General features: G+C 40.3%; 1 non-coding gene across 1 annotated transcript; it reads left to right on the top strand.

Moving 5' to 3' along the window:
* Positions 1–13,003: 13,003 nt before the first annotated feature.
* Positions 13,004–13,108, top strand: LOC113861723. Its single transcript, XR_003504319.1, has one exon. It is a non-coding gene; the product is annotated as a small nucleolar RNA R71 (small nucleolar RNA).
* The last annotated feature ends 4,981 nt before the right edge of the window (positions 13,109–18,089 follow it).

Below are 18,089 nucleotides of genomic sequence, written 5' to 3' on the forward strand. Positions count from 1 at the left end.
CCCTTTTTTTTGTAGTAAGATAGCTCAAGGCTGAGATGAGAGAAAGAGATGCTCTTGAGATGTCGGCCTTAAGGAAGGAGAACGCTAACTTGAGGGAGGAAATTTAAACCCATATACCCTCTCAGACTACTCCTTCCGCTCAAGAGTAGAGAGAATCCTCAGCACTGCAAGAAAAACCAAAGGGAACAACACAAATTGGAACCCCTACTGAACGGGACGATGTCTCAAGTTGGAGCCCTTTTATTCAGCCTATCCTGGAGGCCAAGTTACCTGATAACTGGAGAGGTTTAACGTTAGAAAAGTATGATGGGACATTTGATCTAGGAGAACATTTGGATATTTTCACAACTCAAGTCAGCCTGTATACAGAAAATGATGCCTTGTTATGCAGGATATTTCCCACTTCCCTTAGGGGACCAGCACTTAGCTGGTTTACCAGGTTACCCCCCTCGTCCATTGATTCATTCGCAACCTTGACCAGATGATTCAATCTTCAGTTTGTTGCAAGCCGTCCCCACCCTCTAACATATTTGGCACAAGTCAACATCCGTCAGGAAAAAAGAGAGACGCTTAGAACATTCATGGAACGCTTTGGCAAAGTTGCATTATCAATCCACAATTTGGAGCCAACAGTGGCAATGCACCATCTCACTACAACCCTAAAATCAGGCCCTTTCGTTAATAGTATTTGCAAAAAGCCACCAATGGATTTGGATGAACTGAGAAGCCGAGCTGCTAAGTACATGCAGATGGAAGACCTGGTCGAATACCAAAATCAGGTGCGACTGGAACAGGGTTCCAACTCAAAAGAAGCGGACAAAAGAGAAGCTTTCAAACCTAGGCAAGAAAACAAGGATCGAAGGAGTGATGTTAAAAGACTACCCAGAAGACCTAAGTATCCTTCTTATACAACCCTCAATACCAATCGATCTAGGGTGCTCAACCAAACTCTGGCAACAGAGATACTGACCATGCCTAGGGGTGCCAACACCCCCCCTCGGGCAGACAAATCCAAGTCTTGTCGATATCATAGAAATAGAGGGCACACCACCGAGGAATGCACAGCCCTGAAGGACCACATTGAGGATTTGATTAAAGAAGGGAATTTGCAGGGTTTTGTATAGACAAAACCCCTCGGTCATTCTGAAAGAAGTAGAGACCGTTACCCTGACCCACTAAGAAGATACAATGACAATAAGCCTGAACGACAATGTAGCCGGTCAAGAGAACCTCCCGTCAAGCGATATGATGAGCATGAAAAATATCCCAAGAGGATTATCAACACTATAGCTGGTGGGTTTGCTGGAGGAGGACCGACTAACTCAGCTAGAAAAAGGCATCTGAGATAGGTTCAATCTGTGAATAACATATCATTAGGCAGCAGAATCTGAATCCCTTCCATCACATTCACTGATGAAGATTTCCAAGGAGTGGATCCGGTTTAGGATGATCCCATGGTCAAAAGTGTCAATATCCTTAACTGCACAGTCTGAAAAACCCTAATTGACCAAGGGAGCTCGACTGACATCCTGTACTTGAGTATGTTCAAACAACTGGGGTTACTAAAGGAACAGTTGAAAGAGTATCATGAGCCACTAGTCAGATTTTTGGGAGAACGAGTTGAGACACGTGGCTGTATCAATCTCTACACCCTGTTCAGATCAAAAAACGAAGGAAAATGCATCAAGGTCACTTATCTGGTGGTGCATGCAAACACTTCATACAATATACTACTCGGTCGACCATCGCTCAATAAATTGAAAGCCATAGTGTCCACTCCTCACTTGGCTATGAAATTTTCATCTGACAAAGGCTGAATTTTTACCATTCATGCTGACCAAAAGGTGGCCAGAGAGTGTTATTTTGCAAGCCTACGGGTAAAGCCACTTCAGGAGAGCAGACGAGATGTTAACATAGTATCCTTTCGGTCAGGAGCGGATCTGGATATCGAACTTGATCCAAGAATAGATGAGGGATGTCGGGTTGAGCCTAATGAAAACAAGCAACCTTTCCAGCTAGGAAAGAAGCCCGAACAGGTTACCTACCTGGGAACTGGTTTGTCTAAGGAAGACCAGATGAATCTTCAGAATGTATTTATAAGAAATGCCAAATTGTTTGCCTGGTCGGCCTCCGATATGTTAGGAATAGACCTTGGATTTTTTTGTCATCATTTGTCAATTTACAGGGGAGCGAGACCGATAACACAAAAAAAGAGGAAGATTAGAGGTGATTGAGCGAAAGCGGTCAAGAAGGAGACTAGCAAACTGCTACAAGTTGGCTTTATCTGAGAAGTAAGATACTCCACCTAGTTGGCCAATGTAGTCATGGTCAAAAAGGCCAATGGCAAATGGCGAATGTGCACTGACTTCACGGACCTCAACAAGGTATGCCCAAAGGACGCTTATCCTCTTCCAAACATCGACACCTTAGTGGACGGTGCAGTCGGCCACACAATACTTAGTTTCTTGGACGCATACTCTTGATATAATCACATCTGAATGTATCCCCCGGATGAGGAAAAGACAGCATTTATCATGGACTTAGCGAATTTCTGTTACCAAGTAATGCCTTTTGGTCTGAAAAATGCAAGGGCAACTTTTCAAAGGCTGATGAATAAAATTTTTGAAAAACAAATAGGGAAATCCATAGAGGTATACATCGACGACATGGTGGTCAAATTATTTTCCTTGGAACACCATCTCGCTCATCTAAACGATGTATTCGGCGAAGCCAGGCAACATAGGATGCGATTTAATCCTGAGAAGTGCACATTTGCAGTAGCCGGGGGCAAATTCCTGGGGTTTATGCTGTTAGAAAGAGGGATCTAGGAAAATCCTGACAAGTGCCAAGCCATCATTGAAATGACTAGTCCTCAGAATGTCAAGGAGATCCAAAGACTTGCCGGTCGGATTGCTGCCCTCGCCAGATTTCTGCCCATAATGGCAGAAAGGTCTCGGCCTTTCATTGATTTGCTAAAGAAATCACAAAAATTTGCTTGGTCCGATGAATGCGAGGCCGCCTTTCTCCAGTATAAAAACGTGTTAGCAGCACTGCCTCTTTTGATAAAACCAAAACCAGGATAGGATATGATTATTTACTTGGCTGTATTAGAAAATGCAATTAGCTCGGTCTTATTACAAGAAACACCTGAACCGACTCCAATATACTTCATCAGCCGAGCGCTCCAAAGTGCCGAAACCTGATATCAGTTGATGGAGAAGATAGTGTTGGCTCTAATACACACAGCTCGTCGGCTAAGACATTACTTCTAAAGCCACTGGGTTGTCGTATGTACCGACTGCCCAATGGCCAAAATTTTGAGAAAACCAGAGTTAGCTGGTCTGTTAGTGGCATAGACAATCGAGTTATCCCAATTTGATATCCATTTTGAAAACCAACGCCCTCTTATAGCTCAGGTGCTTGCAGATTTTGTCAATGAGTTCACCACCAGAAGCAGACCAGCAAAGATATGTGAAACCTACATGTAGATGGATTGTCAAACTGACAAGGTTGTGGAGCAGGAATTATACTAGAAGAACCGAACATCATAATGATTGAACAATCCATTCGGTTTGGATTCAAAGCATCCAACAATCAGTCCGAGTATGAGCACTGCTAGCTGGCCTCAAGCTGAGAAAGGAAATTGGAGTCAAACGCATCACTTGTTAGAGTGATTCTAAGGTAGTGGCCAAACAGGTCAATGGAACTTTTCAGGTGAAGGACTCGGTTATGCTCCAATACTACCAGGAATTCAAGAATATGGAAGAGGAATTTGACGAGGTACACGTTCGGTACACACCGAGGACCATGAATGTACAAGCCGATAAGCTTGCTAGGCTGGCTAGCCAAAGGAAACCAGGGCAATTACAAAGTGTGATTCATCAGGAGATCCCTAAACCAAGCATTTTTAAACAAGAGTGCATGGACATAGAAAATATGCCTTAAAATAGGATGACCTCAATTATCCAGTATCTTACTGACAACAGCCTGCCAAATGATCCGGCCTCGGCTAAGAAAATAAGAATGGAGGCAGCCAAGTACATCATTCCCGATAAAGAACTATATATAAGAGGAATTTCAACACCCATGTTGAAATGTCTTGATGAGGATTAGGCCAGTTATGTCATGAGGGAAATTCACGAAGGCATTTGTGGTACCCATTTGGGTGAACAAACCATGGCAGCTAAGATTCTGAGAGCCGGATACTTCTGGCTGACACTATCCAAAGACTGCGACATCTTTGTAAAGAAATGCATTCTCTGTCAACAACATGGTCCTCACATACACCAACATGCCAACACCTTTCATCTCATCAGTGCTCCCTAGCCCTTTGCCATTTGGGGAATGGACCTTTTCGGCCCTTTTTCCTTGGCAAAAGGGCAATGTAAATTCCTGATTGTCGCTGTGGACTACTTTACCAAGTGGATTGAAGCATAGCCACTCGCCACCATCACGGCCAACAATGTACAAAAGTTTACTTGGAAAAATATCATCACTCATTTCGGTCTTCCTCATGCCTTAATCACAAATAACAGTTTACAATTCACAGATCGATGATTTAATGAATTTTTGGAAGGGCTTCAAATCAAACACAGAGTCACATCTGTTGAACATCCTCAAACTAATGGACAGGCCAAGGCTACAAACAAGGTCATCTTACATGAACTTAAACGAAGATTGAGTTCAGCAAAAGGAGAATGGGCAGAAAAATTACCCGAAATCTTATAGGCTTATCGATGTACACCACAAACAACCATCTAGGAGACACCTTTTCGGTTAACCTATGGTACTGATGCCATGGTGTCGGTCGAGATTGGAGAGCCATCATTTCGAAGACAACACTTTGACGAATCAGCTAACGACGAATCCCTAGCCATCCACCTAGAATTATTGGATGAAGTACGCGATCAAGCAGCGATAGTGGCTGAGGCCAACAAAAGGATAATGGCAAGGAAGTTCAATTCAAAAATTAACCCAAGACAATTCTATGTTAATGACTTGGTGTGGCGAGTAACAGGAGAAGCACGTCAGGACTGACGGGAAGAGAAGTTGGCTGCTAATTGGGAAGGACCCTTTTGGGTAATGGCACGGCTAGACAATGGGTCATACAAGCTAGAGACACTCGAAGGGAAAACAATATCGAGAACTTGGAACAGCACACATTTAAAGCATTATTTCAGTTAGATATTGGTAATATGTAATCAGTGCACTCTTTTCCTTACCCAGGTTTTGTCCTCTTAAAAGAATGTGAAAAGGGGTTTTCCTGGAAAGGTTTTTAACGAGGCACATTATCAATAAAATACTTCTTCTACAGCTATTTGGTTATCTTGACTCTCACTTAAATTCCCTTCTGAGTACCCCTACTCAGTCAAGGATGATTCATTTATTAAAATTCCCTCTTAAGTACCTCTACTCAGCTAAGGATAAATAAATTATTAAAATTCCCTCCCAAGTACTTCTACTTGGCCAAGGTTGAATTAATTAATTCCTTCCTAAGTACCCCTACTCGGTCAAAGATGAATCATTTATTAACATTCCCTCCCAAGTACCCTTATTAGGTCAAAGGATGAATCATTTATTAAATTTTCCTCCCGAGTACCTCTACTCGGCCAACGACGAATAAATTATTAAAATTCCCTCTCAAGTACTTCTACTTGGCCAAGGTTGAATTAATTAATTCCCTCCCGAGTACCCCTACTTGGTCAAAGATGAATCATTTATCTTGGTCAAAGATGAATCATTTATTAACATTCCCTCTCGAGTACTCCTACTCGGTCAAGGATGAATCATTTATTAAATTTCCCTCCCGAGTACCTTTACTTGGCCAAGGACGAATTAATTATTAAAATTTCCTCCTAAGTACTTCTACTTGGCCAAGGTTGAATTAATTAATTCCCTAGCGAGTACCCCTACTCGGTCAAGGATGAATCATTTATTAAAATTTCCTCCCAAGTACTTCTACTTGGCCAAGGATGAATTAATTATTTCCCTCCCGGGTACCCCGTACTCGGCCAAGGACGAATCAACTATTAAATTTTCCTCCCAAATACTCTTACTCGGCCAAGAAGGAATAAATAGTACCCTCCCGAGTACCCCTGTTTGGTCAAGGATGTATCAAATATTCAATTACCCCCCCGGATACCTCTATTCGGTAAAGGACGAATCAATTATTATATACCTTAGCAAGAAAATCTCTATTCAGTATTCGATATTATCAGAAGATTTCGTTATATCAGTTAATTGATTCTACCTAATTGATTGAAGTCATTGTTGTTCATAAAAATATTAGTAGTTGGCTAATAATAAGACAAGGAAACAAAAAAAAAAAATTGGTATTCATTTGCCGATAAGCATTACAAAAAATTAGGCACTATTGGCCTCCTGTTTACAAAAAAGAGAACAAAAACCTACATCCCCCCTTCGGTGTCCTGATGGGTCGGGGCATCCTCTTTAACGGGGTTCAAGAGTTGGCTTGGTGCCAAGGCATCGGGTTCCACCTCCTTATCAACTTCATCATATGGTAGGAACTTCCCACCAAAGAAGTCCCTAGTTAGGTCAAAATTGAAGCCTGAGGGGATTTGGCAGAACTCAACAGCTTGGCAGACAACATGATTGAAATCAGCTTCGTGCTCCACAACGATTTTAATATTACTCTCGTCGATCAAAGCGTTCAGCTCGGTTTCAGACTTTTGCTTCTCCTTGTCCAATTCCAAGCCCTTAGCCTCCAACTCCAAACTCTTGGCCTTAAGCTCCAAGTTTTTAGCCTCTAGCGCCTCCTTGGTGGCACACAGCCGATTCCCCATAATATAGAAGTGCTTTTTCAGTTGAACAACTTCTTCCTCCAATGACTTATTGGTCTCGACCAAGTTTGACCAGACCTCTTCACTCTGTGCAAGCGCCTGTTCAGAGGAAGAGAGTTGGCTTTGGACCCTTTCAAACTCCTGCAGGGGTTCCAAAGCAACGTTGCGTACCATCGCCATGGCCCAAGCCTGGAATTCGCAATACCATTGCCAGCGAGTCCTATAGGTCTGTGATGATTGAATTGATTTGTCGTTATGTTTAAAAGATTTGTCGCAAATCCTCATCAAAATTTAAACAACTTAATGTAGTACTAGGGTTATCTTAGATTGTCTCCCGTGAACATTGGCTATTAATCTTCATTAAACATGTTGAAGGCATTAACCAAATAAACAATTAAAATAGGGGATTTTGTGGTTTCAAATCAATATAAAGAACAACAAGAAAACAAGTTTAATTAATTAAAACAATAGAAAGTAGCAATCCTCCGTTCACCCACATAGATTCTATCCTCATTCCACTCAAAATTTAACACTCATCCTCTCTCCCATGAATTAGGTTAATTTAACAAGCGAAAATCAACCTTATGGTCCCAACGAAATTATGCAATTTATTAGGCTCTAATCCCTCATCCCAAGATTACGCAACCTTAGAATTAAACCAAGGCTTAAGCAATCCCTAGTTTAGAATCTCCTTAAAACGAATTAGGGTTAATTAAGTAATATCCCCCTCATTCACCATTAATTCAATTTAAGAGACAAGGAAGAAGTAATTTATGTAAAGAAAGGAGTTATATTATCATTAAAATCAAGTAACTCAAGAATCCATGTGAATTCACCAAGGATTACACAAAATTTAGCCCTCCATGGAAATGGGGGTCAAAACTGCAAGTTGGAAATGTAGAAAACTCATTGGCATTAATGTAAAAGCAAGGGAAATGAGAAACCAAACCCTAGGTTGGACCCTTGGCTATCACCCAAGGTTGCCCTAAGCTCTGGAAAATCATCCTAATTTAGTAATGAAAAGAAAAGGTATGAAAAATGTAAGAAGTTCCAACCCTAATTTGGTAAAAATCTATTTATACTAAGGTAGGCGCCCTCCAAAGTGATCACTATGAATCTTCAGAGTAAACACGCGCAGCATCAGTGAATTTTGGGCTCTCTGAAGTGTTCACTATGAACTTAGAATCAAGAACCTGGAGGTTGATCTAGGAAAACTTCCTCCACATTAGACTCAAGTGTAGGATTCCCATGGAAAGGCTTTAGGTGATGGCCATTCACTTTAAAAACCTTGTTTATGGATTCACTTTTCACCTCCACTGCTTCATAGGGAGAAATGGAAGTCATAATGAAAGGTCCAATCCACCTAGATCTGAGTTTTCCAAGCATGAGCTTCAAACGGGAATTGAACAGCAAAACCTTTTGACTTATGAAAAACTCCTTTCTTGCTATCCTTCTGTCATGAAAGGTCTTTGTTTTCTCGTTATAAATTCTGGAGTTTTCATATGCTTCAAGGCGGAGTTCTTCTAATTCTTGCAAGTACAGTTTCCTTTGTTCCCCAGCTTTGTCTAGGTCCATATTGCAAGCTCGCACTGCCCAATAAGCACGATGTTCTACTTCCACTGAGAGGTGGCAGGCTTTTCCATAGACAATTCTGTAAGGTGACATTCCCAAAGGAGCTTTGTATGCTGTTCTATGAGCCCAAAGAGCATCATCAAGACGCTTGCTCCAGTCTTTCCTATTTGGTTGAACAATCCTTTCCAAGATTTTCTGAATTTCTTTGTTGGAGAGCTCAGCCTGCCCATTGGTCTGGGGGTGATAAGGTGTGGATACTTTGTGCACTACTCCATACTTTTTCAGTAGAGTCTCAATGGTTCTATTGCAGAAGTGGGTACCCTGGTCACTAATCAAGCTTGAGGCACTCCAAACTTACAAAATAAATGAGTACGCACAAAATATGCAACCACTCTTGAATCATTAGTTCTTGTGGGCTTAGCCTCTACCCACTTAGAGACATAGTCCACAACAAGCAAAATATATAAGAAACCAAAGGAAGGAGGAAAAGGACCCATGAAGTCTATACCCAAACATCGAATACATCACAATATAAAATGGATTGTTAAGGCATTTCATGCTTTAAGGTGATTACCCTTCCAGTTCTTTGGCATTTCTCACATGTAGAACACACTTGGCAAGAGTCCTTGAAGATTGTAGGCCAATAAAAACCTACATCCAGTACTTTCCTTGCAGTCCTTTGGGGCCCAAGGTGGCCTCCTACAGTGGATGCATGGCAGAAATGCAAAACTGACGCAACTTCTTCCTCAGGAATGCACCCCCTAATCACTTGATCATTATAGAAGTTCCACAAATAGGGGTCATCCTAGAGGTAATGCTTGGCATCATTCTTAGTCTTTTCCCTTTTACTCCTTGGGGCATCTATTGGAAAAACTCCTACAACTAAAAAGTTTACAATGTCAGCAAACCAAGGCAACTTTGAAGTACACAACACTAGTAGTTGCTCATCAGGGAAATCATCTTTTAGAGGAGTGAGTTCAGGGACTCCCTCTATCCTGCTCAAATGATCTGTCACTAAATTTTGTCCTCCACTTCTATCCTTTATCTCCAAATCAAATTCTTGAAGTAGAAGCATCCTCCTTATTAGCCTTGGCTTCAAATCTGTCTTTTTCAAAAGAAACTTAAGAGCAGAATGATCAATAAACACCACAACTTTTGACCCTAGCAAGTATGATCTAAATTTATCTAAAGCAAATACTATGGTCAATAGTTCCTTTTCAGTTGTGGTATAGTTACTCTGTGCAGGATCCAAAGTCCTAGATGCATAATAAATGACATGTGGATCCTTACCAAACTGCTGTGCTAAGACAACGCCCACAGCAAAATTGGATGCGTCACACATGAGCTCGAATGGAAGTGTCTAGTTTGGTGGCTGAATGATGGGAGTTGTGGTCAAGGCTGTCTTTAGGTGATCAAACACCTCCTTGCACTTGGCTCCAAACTCAAAATCAATATCTTTCTGCAGTAACATAGAAAGAGGAAGGGCTATCTTGGAAAAATCCTTGATAAAGCGCCTGTGGAAACCTGCATGGCCAAGACATGCACGCACTTCTCGCACACAAGAGGGGTAAGAAAGCTGCGAAATGACATTAAGCTTAGCAGGATCTACCTCAATTCCCTTCTCAGATATTATATGTCCTAAGACTACCCCCTGCCTAACCATAAAATGACATTTCTCAAAGTTCAGAACAAGGTTAGTCTCTATACATCTTTGTAAAACTATATCCAAGTTTCCTAAGCATGCAGAAAATGATGACCCATAAACAGTGAAGTCATCCATGAAGACTTCACTACAATGCTCAACCAAATTAGAAAATATGATCAGCATGCATCTTTGAAATATACCGGGAGCATTGCAAAGCCCGAATGACATTCTCCTTTATGCAAATGTACCGAATGGGCATGTAAAAGTGGTCTTCTCCTGATCCTCAGGAGCTATGCATATTTGAAAATAACTAGAGAATCCATCTAGGAAACAGTAGTGAGATTTACCTGCCAGGCGCTCCAGCATTTGATCAATGAAAGGTAGAGGAAAGTGGTCTTTCTTGGTCGCCTGGTTGAGCTTCCTGTAATCAATGCAGACTCTCCAGTTGTTCTGCACTCTAGTGGTCAAGAGCTCATCCTTCTCAGTCTTCACCACTGTAATCCCTGACTTTTTGGGCACCACCTGCATTAGACTCACCCATGTGCTATCTGATATCAGGAAGATGATGCCTGCCTGGAGTAGTTTGGTGATCTCCTCCTTCACCAGCTCCAATATGATCAGATTTACCCTCCTCTGGGGCTGTCTCATTGGCTTGGATCATTCTTCCAACAAAATCCGGTGCATGCACAGGGAAGGGTTTATTCCAGGGATGTCAGCCAAGGTCCATCCAATAGCCTTTCTATGCTTCCGGATCACATCGAGCAACTACTCCTCTTAGTCCTTATCAAGATCAGTGGATATAATCACAAGGAGCTTCTCATCTGCTTCCAAATAAGCATATTTTAAATGCTCAGGTAAGGATTTAAGCTCCAAGGTGGGAGGCTGCTCAACTGAAGGAGGTGGTTTAGCACTCTCATTTGAAATGATCTCTGCAACATTTAAATCATAAGGGTTAGATTCAAGTATACTTGATGTACTCAATGAACCACATTCTATCCCTTTTGACTTTTCAATGTCATTAATGTTAGAAGTTGCAAAATCTAAATCCAGAAAATTAGCAATACAAATATCACACAAAGATGAATTAGTACGATATTCACAAATTTTAGTATCTATGGTATCTACACAATCAGAAAAATAAACGAAAGAGTCTCCTAAAAATTCAACAAAATTATCATCTATCAAGCTATCAAGAACATCAATGTGGAAAACTGAATGCTCCTCAGGTGAGTGCTTCATAGCATCTAGTATGTTGAAGCGAACCACACTCTCTCCAAACTCCATAGTGAGAGTTCTAGCATGCACATCAATTTTGGTCCTGGCCGTCTTCAAGAATGGCCTTCCCAAGATGATTGGTGCAGCTTCTTTTATTGGCTCTTCTTCTTGCATGTCCAAGATGTAAAAGTCAGCAGGAAAGATCAAGTCATTCACTCTCACTAGAACATTCTCCACAAGGCCGGCTGGATTAGTGTTGCTTCTGTTTGCCAGCTGGATAATGACACCTGTGGGCTACAATGGTCCAAGAGACAAAGATGTGAAGATAGATAAAGGAATAACATTAATAGATGCACCTAAATCAAGCCTGACATTATCTATCCTATTGTTACCTATAATGCAAGGAATAGTAAACGTCCTTGGATCTTTGCATTTCTCAGGCATGGAAGTTTTCTACCTCTCAAAAAGGGCTGATACATTTCTCCCCATGTTCACTCTTTCATTACCCTTTAGCCTTCTATGAGTGCACAAGTCCTTAAGGAATTTGGCGTACTTTGGGATTTACTTGATAGCATCTAGCAAGGGGATATTGACTTCAACCTTTCTAAAGGTATCCAGAATTTCTTTGTCAACCTCTTCTTGCTTCTTGCTGGGCTGAACCATTCTTTAAGGGAAGGGAATAGGAATGGACCTCTCTTCTTTGTCTACCACTTTTGGTTGACATGGTGTGGGCATAGGTGCAGGCTGCTCTTGGCTCTTAATCTCTCCTTTTCCACCTTCTGCAGCTAAAGTGCAACTAGGATTCTTCTCTTTAGGCATCTCTGGCTCTTGTATCACCTTACCAGATCTCAAGGTAATGACACTCACATTCTTTGGGTTTGTTACAATTTGTGCAGGGAGATTGCCTGAACCTTGAGATTGAAGTTGATTCAGGGATGAAGCAAGTTGACTCATTTAATTCTCCAAGGTCTTGATGCTTGCTTGAGTGTTTTGCTGGAAAGCCTGACTCGATTGCTGGAAATTGAGATTATTCATAGTGAGTTGCTTCACAAGGTCTTCCAAGGATGACTCACTCTTTTGTGGTGCAAGAGCCAGTGAAGAGGATGCTTGATGGTGCTACTGAGATGGAGATGATGGATGGTGATGTTGCTGGACTGAATATGGCTTGCTTTGTCTAGCTTGATGCGGTTGGAAATGGTTGTTGGTTGGTTGGCTAGAGCCTTGATGCTGTGCATTTCCTCCCCACCTTAAGCTAGGATGGTTCCTCCAACCGGGATTATATCTATTAGAAGATAAATCTCAGCTTTGTTGTTGCTGCGGGCTGAAAAGGAAATTTATTAGCAAAAATATTAGCAGCATAAGCTTGAGGATTACCTTCTGAAGGTTCAGTTTCTTGCAATGTGGGGAAAATATCAGTGAAGTGATCCGTAAAGAGATCCCACAAAGCATGGCTGGAATGGATTGAGGCAGAGGTGTATATGCAGTAGAATTCTTTTGGATGGATGCCAACTGTTTTACTATAGAAGCCAACTCATTTAGCTTATGCTCTAACTTGTGTGAATCTGAAGTTTGAATTTCATTGATATTCCTGGACATGATAGAATTTTGCCTTGTAGTAAACTATTGAGAGTTAGCTGCCATTTTCTCAATTAGGTTTCTAGCGGCTGCGGAAGTTTTATCAACTAGGGCTTCTCCGCTAGTTGCGTCGATCATGCTCCTATCCATTGGGTGTAAGCCCTCATTGAAGTATTGGATTAGGAGCTGGTCACTTATCTGATGATGGGGGCAGCTAGCACAAAGTCTCTTGAAACACTCCCATTATTCATACAAACTTTCTCTCTCCAGCTGCCTAATACCACATATTTCCTTTCTTATTGAGGCGGCCCTTGAGGTAGGGAAAATTTTTTCCAGGAACAATCTCTTGAGGGAATCCCAACTTGTAATAGAGCCAGGTGGAAAATAATACAGCCAATCATTAGCCAAATCCATAAGAGAGAATGGAAAAGCCTTCAATTTCACATGCTCTTCAGGCACACCTTGTGGTCTTATTTTAAAGCAAACAATATGGAATTCTTTGAGGTGTTTTTGTGGATCTTCACCTGCAAGACCATGAAATTTAGGCAAAAGATGGATTAGGCTAGTTTTAAGAACAAAAGGGGCATCCACATCTGGGTATTGGATGCACAAAGTCTGGTAAGTCACGTTCGGTGCAGCAAGCTCCTTAAGTGTCAGGTCATTTTCTGCCATTTCTAAAGGCTCAGAATTTAAAGAATGCAGATAAGAATATATGGAAGATGGAGAAGATGATTCTTCACTATGTGCAGAGTTTTGTCTATTAAGGTTCCTAAGATTCTTACGGAATGTCCTATCAATTTCAGTATCTGGAGGATATAAATCTCCCGAATTTGATCTGGTCATTCATTAGGAATTAGCTATGGAAATTGAAAAGAATTGAATGAATGAAGTACTAAAGTGCAGATTATGCAGGAAACTATTATGTAAAAAAATTAAATACAATGTGCAGTGAAAATGAAACAAAAGAGTGTGCGGTCCTATTGATTAAATTATGCAGAATTATGTAGTAGAAATAGGGCAATTATGCAACAAACGAAAATGCAATGCAACAAACTAAAGTGCGGAAATCAAAATTCACAAAATGCAGAAAACAACAATTGGTTTTACCTAAATGCAAGATATCTCTACTTACCTATGAAACTACAACTATACTAAAGTATTCACAATGCAAAAGTTAAAAGAGAATTCACTAAACATGCAAAAAAACAAAAATGAAAACAGAGCAAATAACATGTTTATGAAAAATCAACACCAATGTTCCCCACCAACGGCGCCAATTTGATGATCGAATTGATTTGTCGTTATGTTTAAAAGTTTTGTTGCAAATCCTCATCAAAATTTAAACAACTTAATGTAGTACTAGGGTTACCCTAGATTGTCTCCCGTGAACATTGGCTATTAATCTTCATTAAACATGTTGAAGGCATTAACTGAACAAACAATTAAAATGGGGGGTTTTGTGATTTCAAATCAATATAAAGAACAGCAAGCAAACAAGTTTAATTAATTAAAACAATAGAAAGTAGCAATTCTTGGTTAACCCACATAGATTCTATCCTCATTCCACTCAAATTTTATTACACATCCTCTCTCCCATGAATTAGGTTAATTTAACAAGGGAAAATCAACCTTATGGTCCCAACAAAATTACGCAATTTGTTAGGCTCTAATCCCTCATCCCAAGATTATGCAACCTTAGAATTAAACCTAGGATTAAGCAATCCCTAGTTTAGAATCTCCTTAAAATGAATTAGGGTTAATTAAGCAATATCCCCCTCATTCACCATTAATTCAATTCAAGAGACAAGAAAAAAGTAATTCATGTAAAGAAAGGAGTTATATTATCATTAAAATCAAAGAACTCAAGAATCAATGTGAATTCATCAAGGATTACACAAAATTTAGACCTCTATGGAAATGGGGGTCAAAAACGCAAGTTGGAAATGCAAAAAGCAAGGGAAATGAGAAACCAAACCTTAGGTTGGACGGTTGCCCTAAGCTCTAGAAAATCGTCCTAATTTAGTAAGGAAGAGAAAAGGTATGAAAAATGTAAGAAGTTCCAACCCTAATTTGGTAAAAATCTATTTATACTAAGGTAGGCGCCCTCCAAAGTGATCACTATGAATCTTCGGAGTAAACACACGTAGCATTAGTGAGTTCTGGGCTCTCTGGAGTGTTCACTATAAAATTAGAAAGTGTTTACGCACAGCTCTTGAAATTCTGCACTCTCTGGAGTGATCACTTTCAACTTTGAAAGTGATTACGAGCCGCTTAGTGGATTCTGAGCTCTCTGGAGTGATTACTTGTAACTTTGAAAGTGATCACTTTGGTCCCTTTGCTGAATGTAGCTTGCTGTAGTGGTTACTATCAATCTTGAAAGTAGTTACTTTCACCTCAAATTCCTCAAAATCTAATAATTCTTCAAAATAGGCTTAGGGATTCCTGCTACATTATTCAAATGATTAAAACATGTAAAATAAACTATCTAAATCAATGTAAATTAACCAAAAACTAAGAAACCTATATTATTTAGCATAATTGGAATGTTCATCTTATTTACACTATCTAAGTCTATTCTTTTCTATAAGAAGTAATAAATGATGTATAAAAATCTAGTAAAATGTGGATTCATCAGTCTGCTTATTTATAAGGACTTGTCTCGACTCTGATATGGAATCCGGACATACCATTTGGTTGACCCGAAAACCTTCAACAAAGAAAGATTCAGATATAGTGTCAGGTGGCAACGGTGTGAGCAGAGGAACTCCCCCGACCACTTGACCCAACGTCACGAGCATGCTTGGGTCTTTTTTCTTTCTTTGACTCCTTCTCCTTGCCTTTGTCTTTTCTTTTCTTTGATCGACCTTCGGCAAGGGCAGGATCTTGAGGAGGGGAGCGGGCTTCAGCTACAGGTGGCAACTGATCTATTATTGGGTGTCGGTGAGCGTGGGCTGGAGTACCTTCAGGAGCCTTCAGCTTGAGACCGTGTCGATAACCCAAACTAGCTCCTCTTTATGCCATTATTCCTAAAATGCAAACAAGTTGAATTAATATAAACCAGCGCTTAAAGGAAACAAAAGTAAAAATATGAAACATACCATCCATATCCAACCGAGGTTGGGGGGACTTCAACAATAGAACAAAGGAGCGGGCAGGGAGCTCCCTAGGCAGAGTCTTTATATACTCCAGAGCCGACAACTCCTCAGCCGACAACATTTCCTTGGGATAAATGTCATATCAATGAGGTACCCGAGTCCAACGGAAAGGAAAGAGGGGTCAATTTTCTTTATCAAAAAAATATTTCTTACCTATAGGGTTCATGGTTTAAAGTAACTAGTTTTGAAACCCTTAAAAGACGAAGTGTAAGGTTTGAATAGGAGCAACTCGGCCTGCCTTATTAAAGACACCCATCTTGCCTTATCAGACGAACGAATAAAAAAAAATGAAGAAATAAACCTACACTAGGTTCTATATAATGAAATTTACAAGGGATCCTGAACGCTTGCATGGCCGCCCACCCATTTGGATGCAGTTGAGTAGGTGCAACGTTCAACACCCTTAAAACTCCCATTTGGAAGTCGTCAAAAGGGAGTCTAATACCTAACTCCCTAAACATATACTCATACACGTAGAAGGTGTCAACCATTTCAACATCTTCCCCTAGAAATACAAAGTCTGGGTGGTCAGATCCATCCCCTCGACAGGTGTTTATTGTTATAGGATACGGATTTGAACCCTCCCACAAGGATATGTCAAAGTTATCTACAAAAGATTGAATGTGTTTATTCCTCTAGAAGCGAGAAAAGTAGGCGGCCACCTCATCATGCACCCATTCATATCTAGGTATCGAACATGGGGAGAAAACATGTCTCTTTCTTAGGGGGCTCGCACCCGGAAGAGGTTCATCCGACTCAACACCTGCATGGGACGATTCGACATTGTCTTCATCCTCCCTAATATTAACCTCAGAACTATCCCTATTCGGTTATGAAAAAACTTCTTCAAACCTTCTATCATTCACGAGGTCCCCACCCTCGGCAGTATTAGTCAGCCTCACATGATCTGACAGGGAGTCTTCCCACACAATTGAACTAGCCATGATGATAACAGGAAAAGAAAGGAATGAAAGAAGCAAAGCGTACCTTTCGGTTTGAAGAAAATAACTATGGAAAATCGTGGAAGGCAATGCACAAAAGGTACTCTTCGGTCTAGAGCAAAAAATGTGAATTGAAGATTGGTCCACCACATATTTATAGAAGCCAGGGGTTCAGGCAAGCGAAGGGTCACACCTTCTCCGAACCATCAAATCTTCCTTAGATTTGACAACTAAGATCATGCAACCTTTTGTTTCAGAGGCTCAAAACACGAGGAAGCCCTAAAAATTTGAAACCCTAATTCGTCAGCTGACATCATCGTTTTTCTCTACTAAAACTGAATACTTGACATGAAGATATCGTTAGAAGTAAGCCGACTACTTAACGACCATGTATTCTCATAGCCGAGCACTTCACCAATTAATTTAAGCCCTTTCGTCCTACCTCCTCGGGGTTGGGGGGCAAGTGTACCGGATAAGGCACTACTCGGTCCTACTCATAGAAAGAGGAAACCGAATACCTATTCGGCCTACGAAAGATGGGTACCTCTCAAGACACATTAATTATAAATTAAAAAACAATTAAATTTATTTAGATAAAAAAACTAAGAATATTATCAGCTTAATTATCAAGCTAAAAACAGGGCTGAGCTACAAGGCCCATTAATCCAGAATATCTCCTATAAAAGGAAGGTAAGAGGTACAGATAAGTGGTTGACTTTTGAATATTGAATAATATTTATTGCTGAGAACCGAGACCTGACTTTAGCATCGGAGTGCCTTTTGCAGGTACCCTTCCCACGTCAGCAATGTACGGAAGGATGTCATCCTACCCAGGCAGAGATCCGAAGATTAGTGTTTTTCTAACAAGAACAATTTTTAATTACTTAATTAAGAAGGGAAGAGTTTGAGAGATTTTTTAAACCCTCCAAAGTCCTTTCAACATTTTTCAAGTGAGAATTTTTTTAAAAAATTATAAAAATATAATTTTAAAAAAAGAAAATATTAATTTTTATTTTTTTGTAAAATTAAAAATATGAATAAAAGATATAAAATATAATAATATCATTTATATACTTAAACTCTCTTATCCTTGTTTCTCAATATTAAACATTTGAAGAATTTTAACCTCTTTTCACTTTGCTCTCCCTTCTATTCTTCCACCTTCAAATCTTTCACTTCCCTCCCC

Source organism: Abrus precatorius, unplaced genomic scaffold, assembly GCF_003935025.1.
Source record: "Abrus precatorius isolate BTA unplaced genomic scaffold, Abrus_2018 Scaffold1, whole genome shotgun sequence".
In the NCBI taxonomy this organism is placed as follows: domain Eukaryota; kingdom Viridiplantae; phylum Streptophyta; class Magnoliopsida; order Fabales; family Fabaceae; genus Abrus; species Abrus precatorius.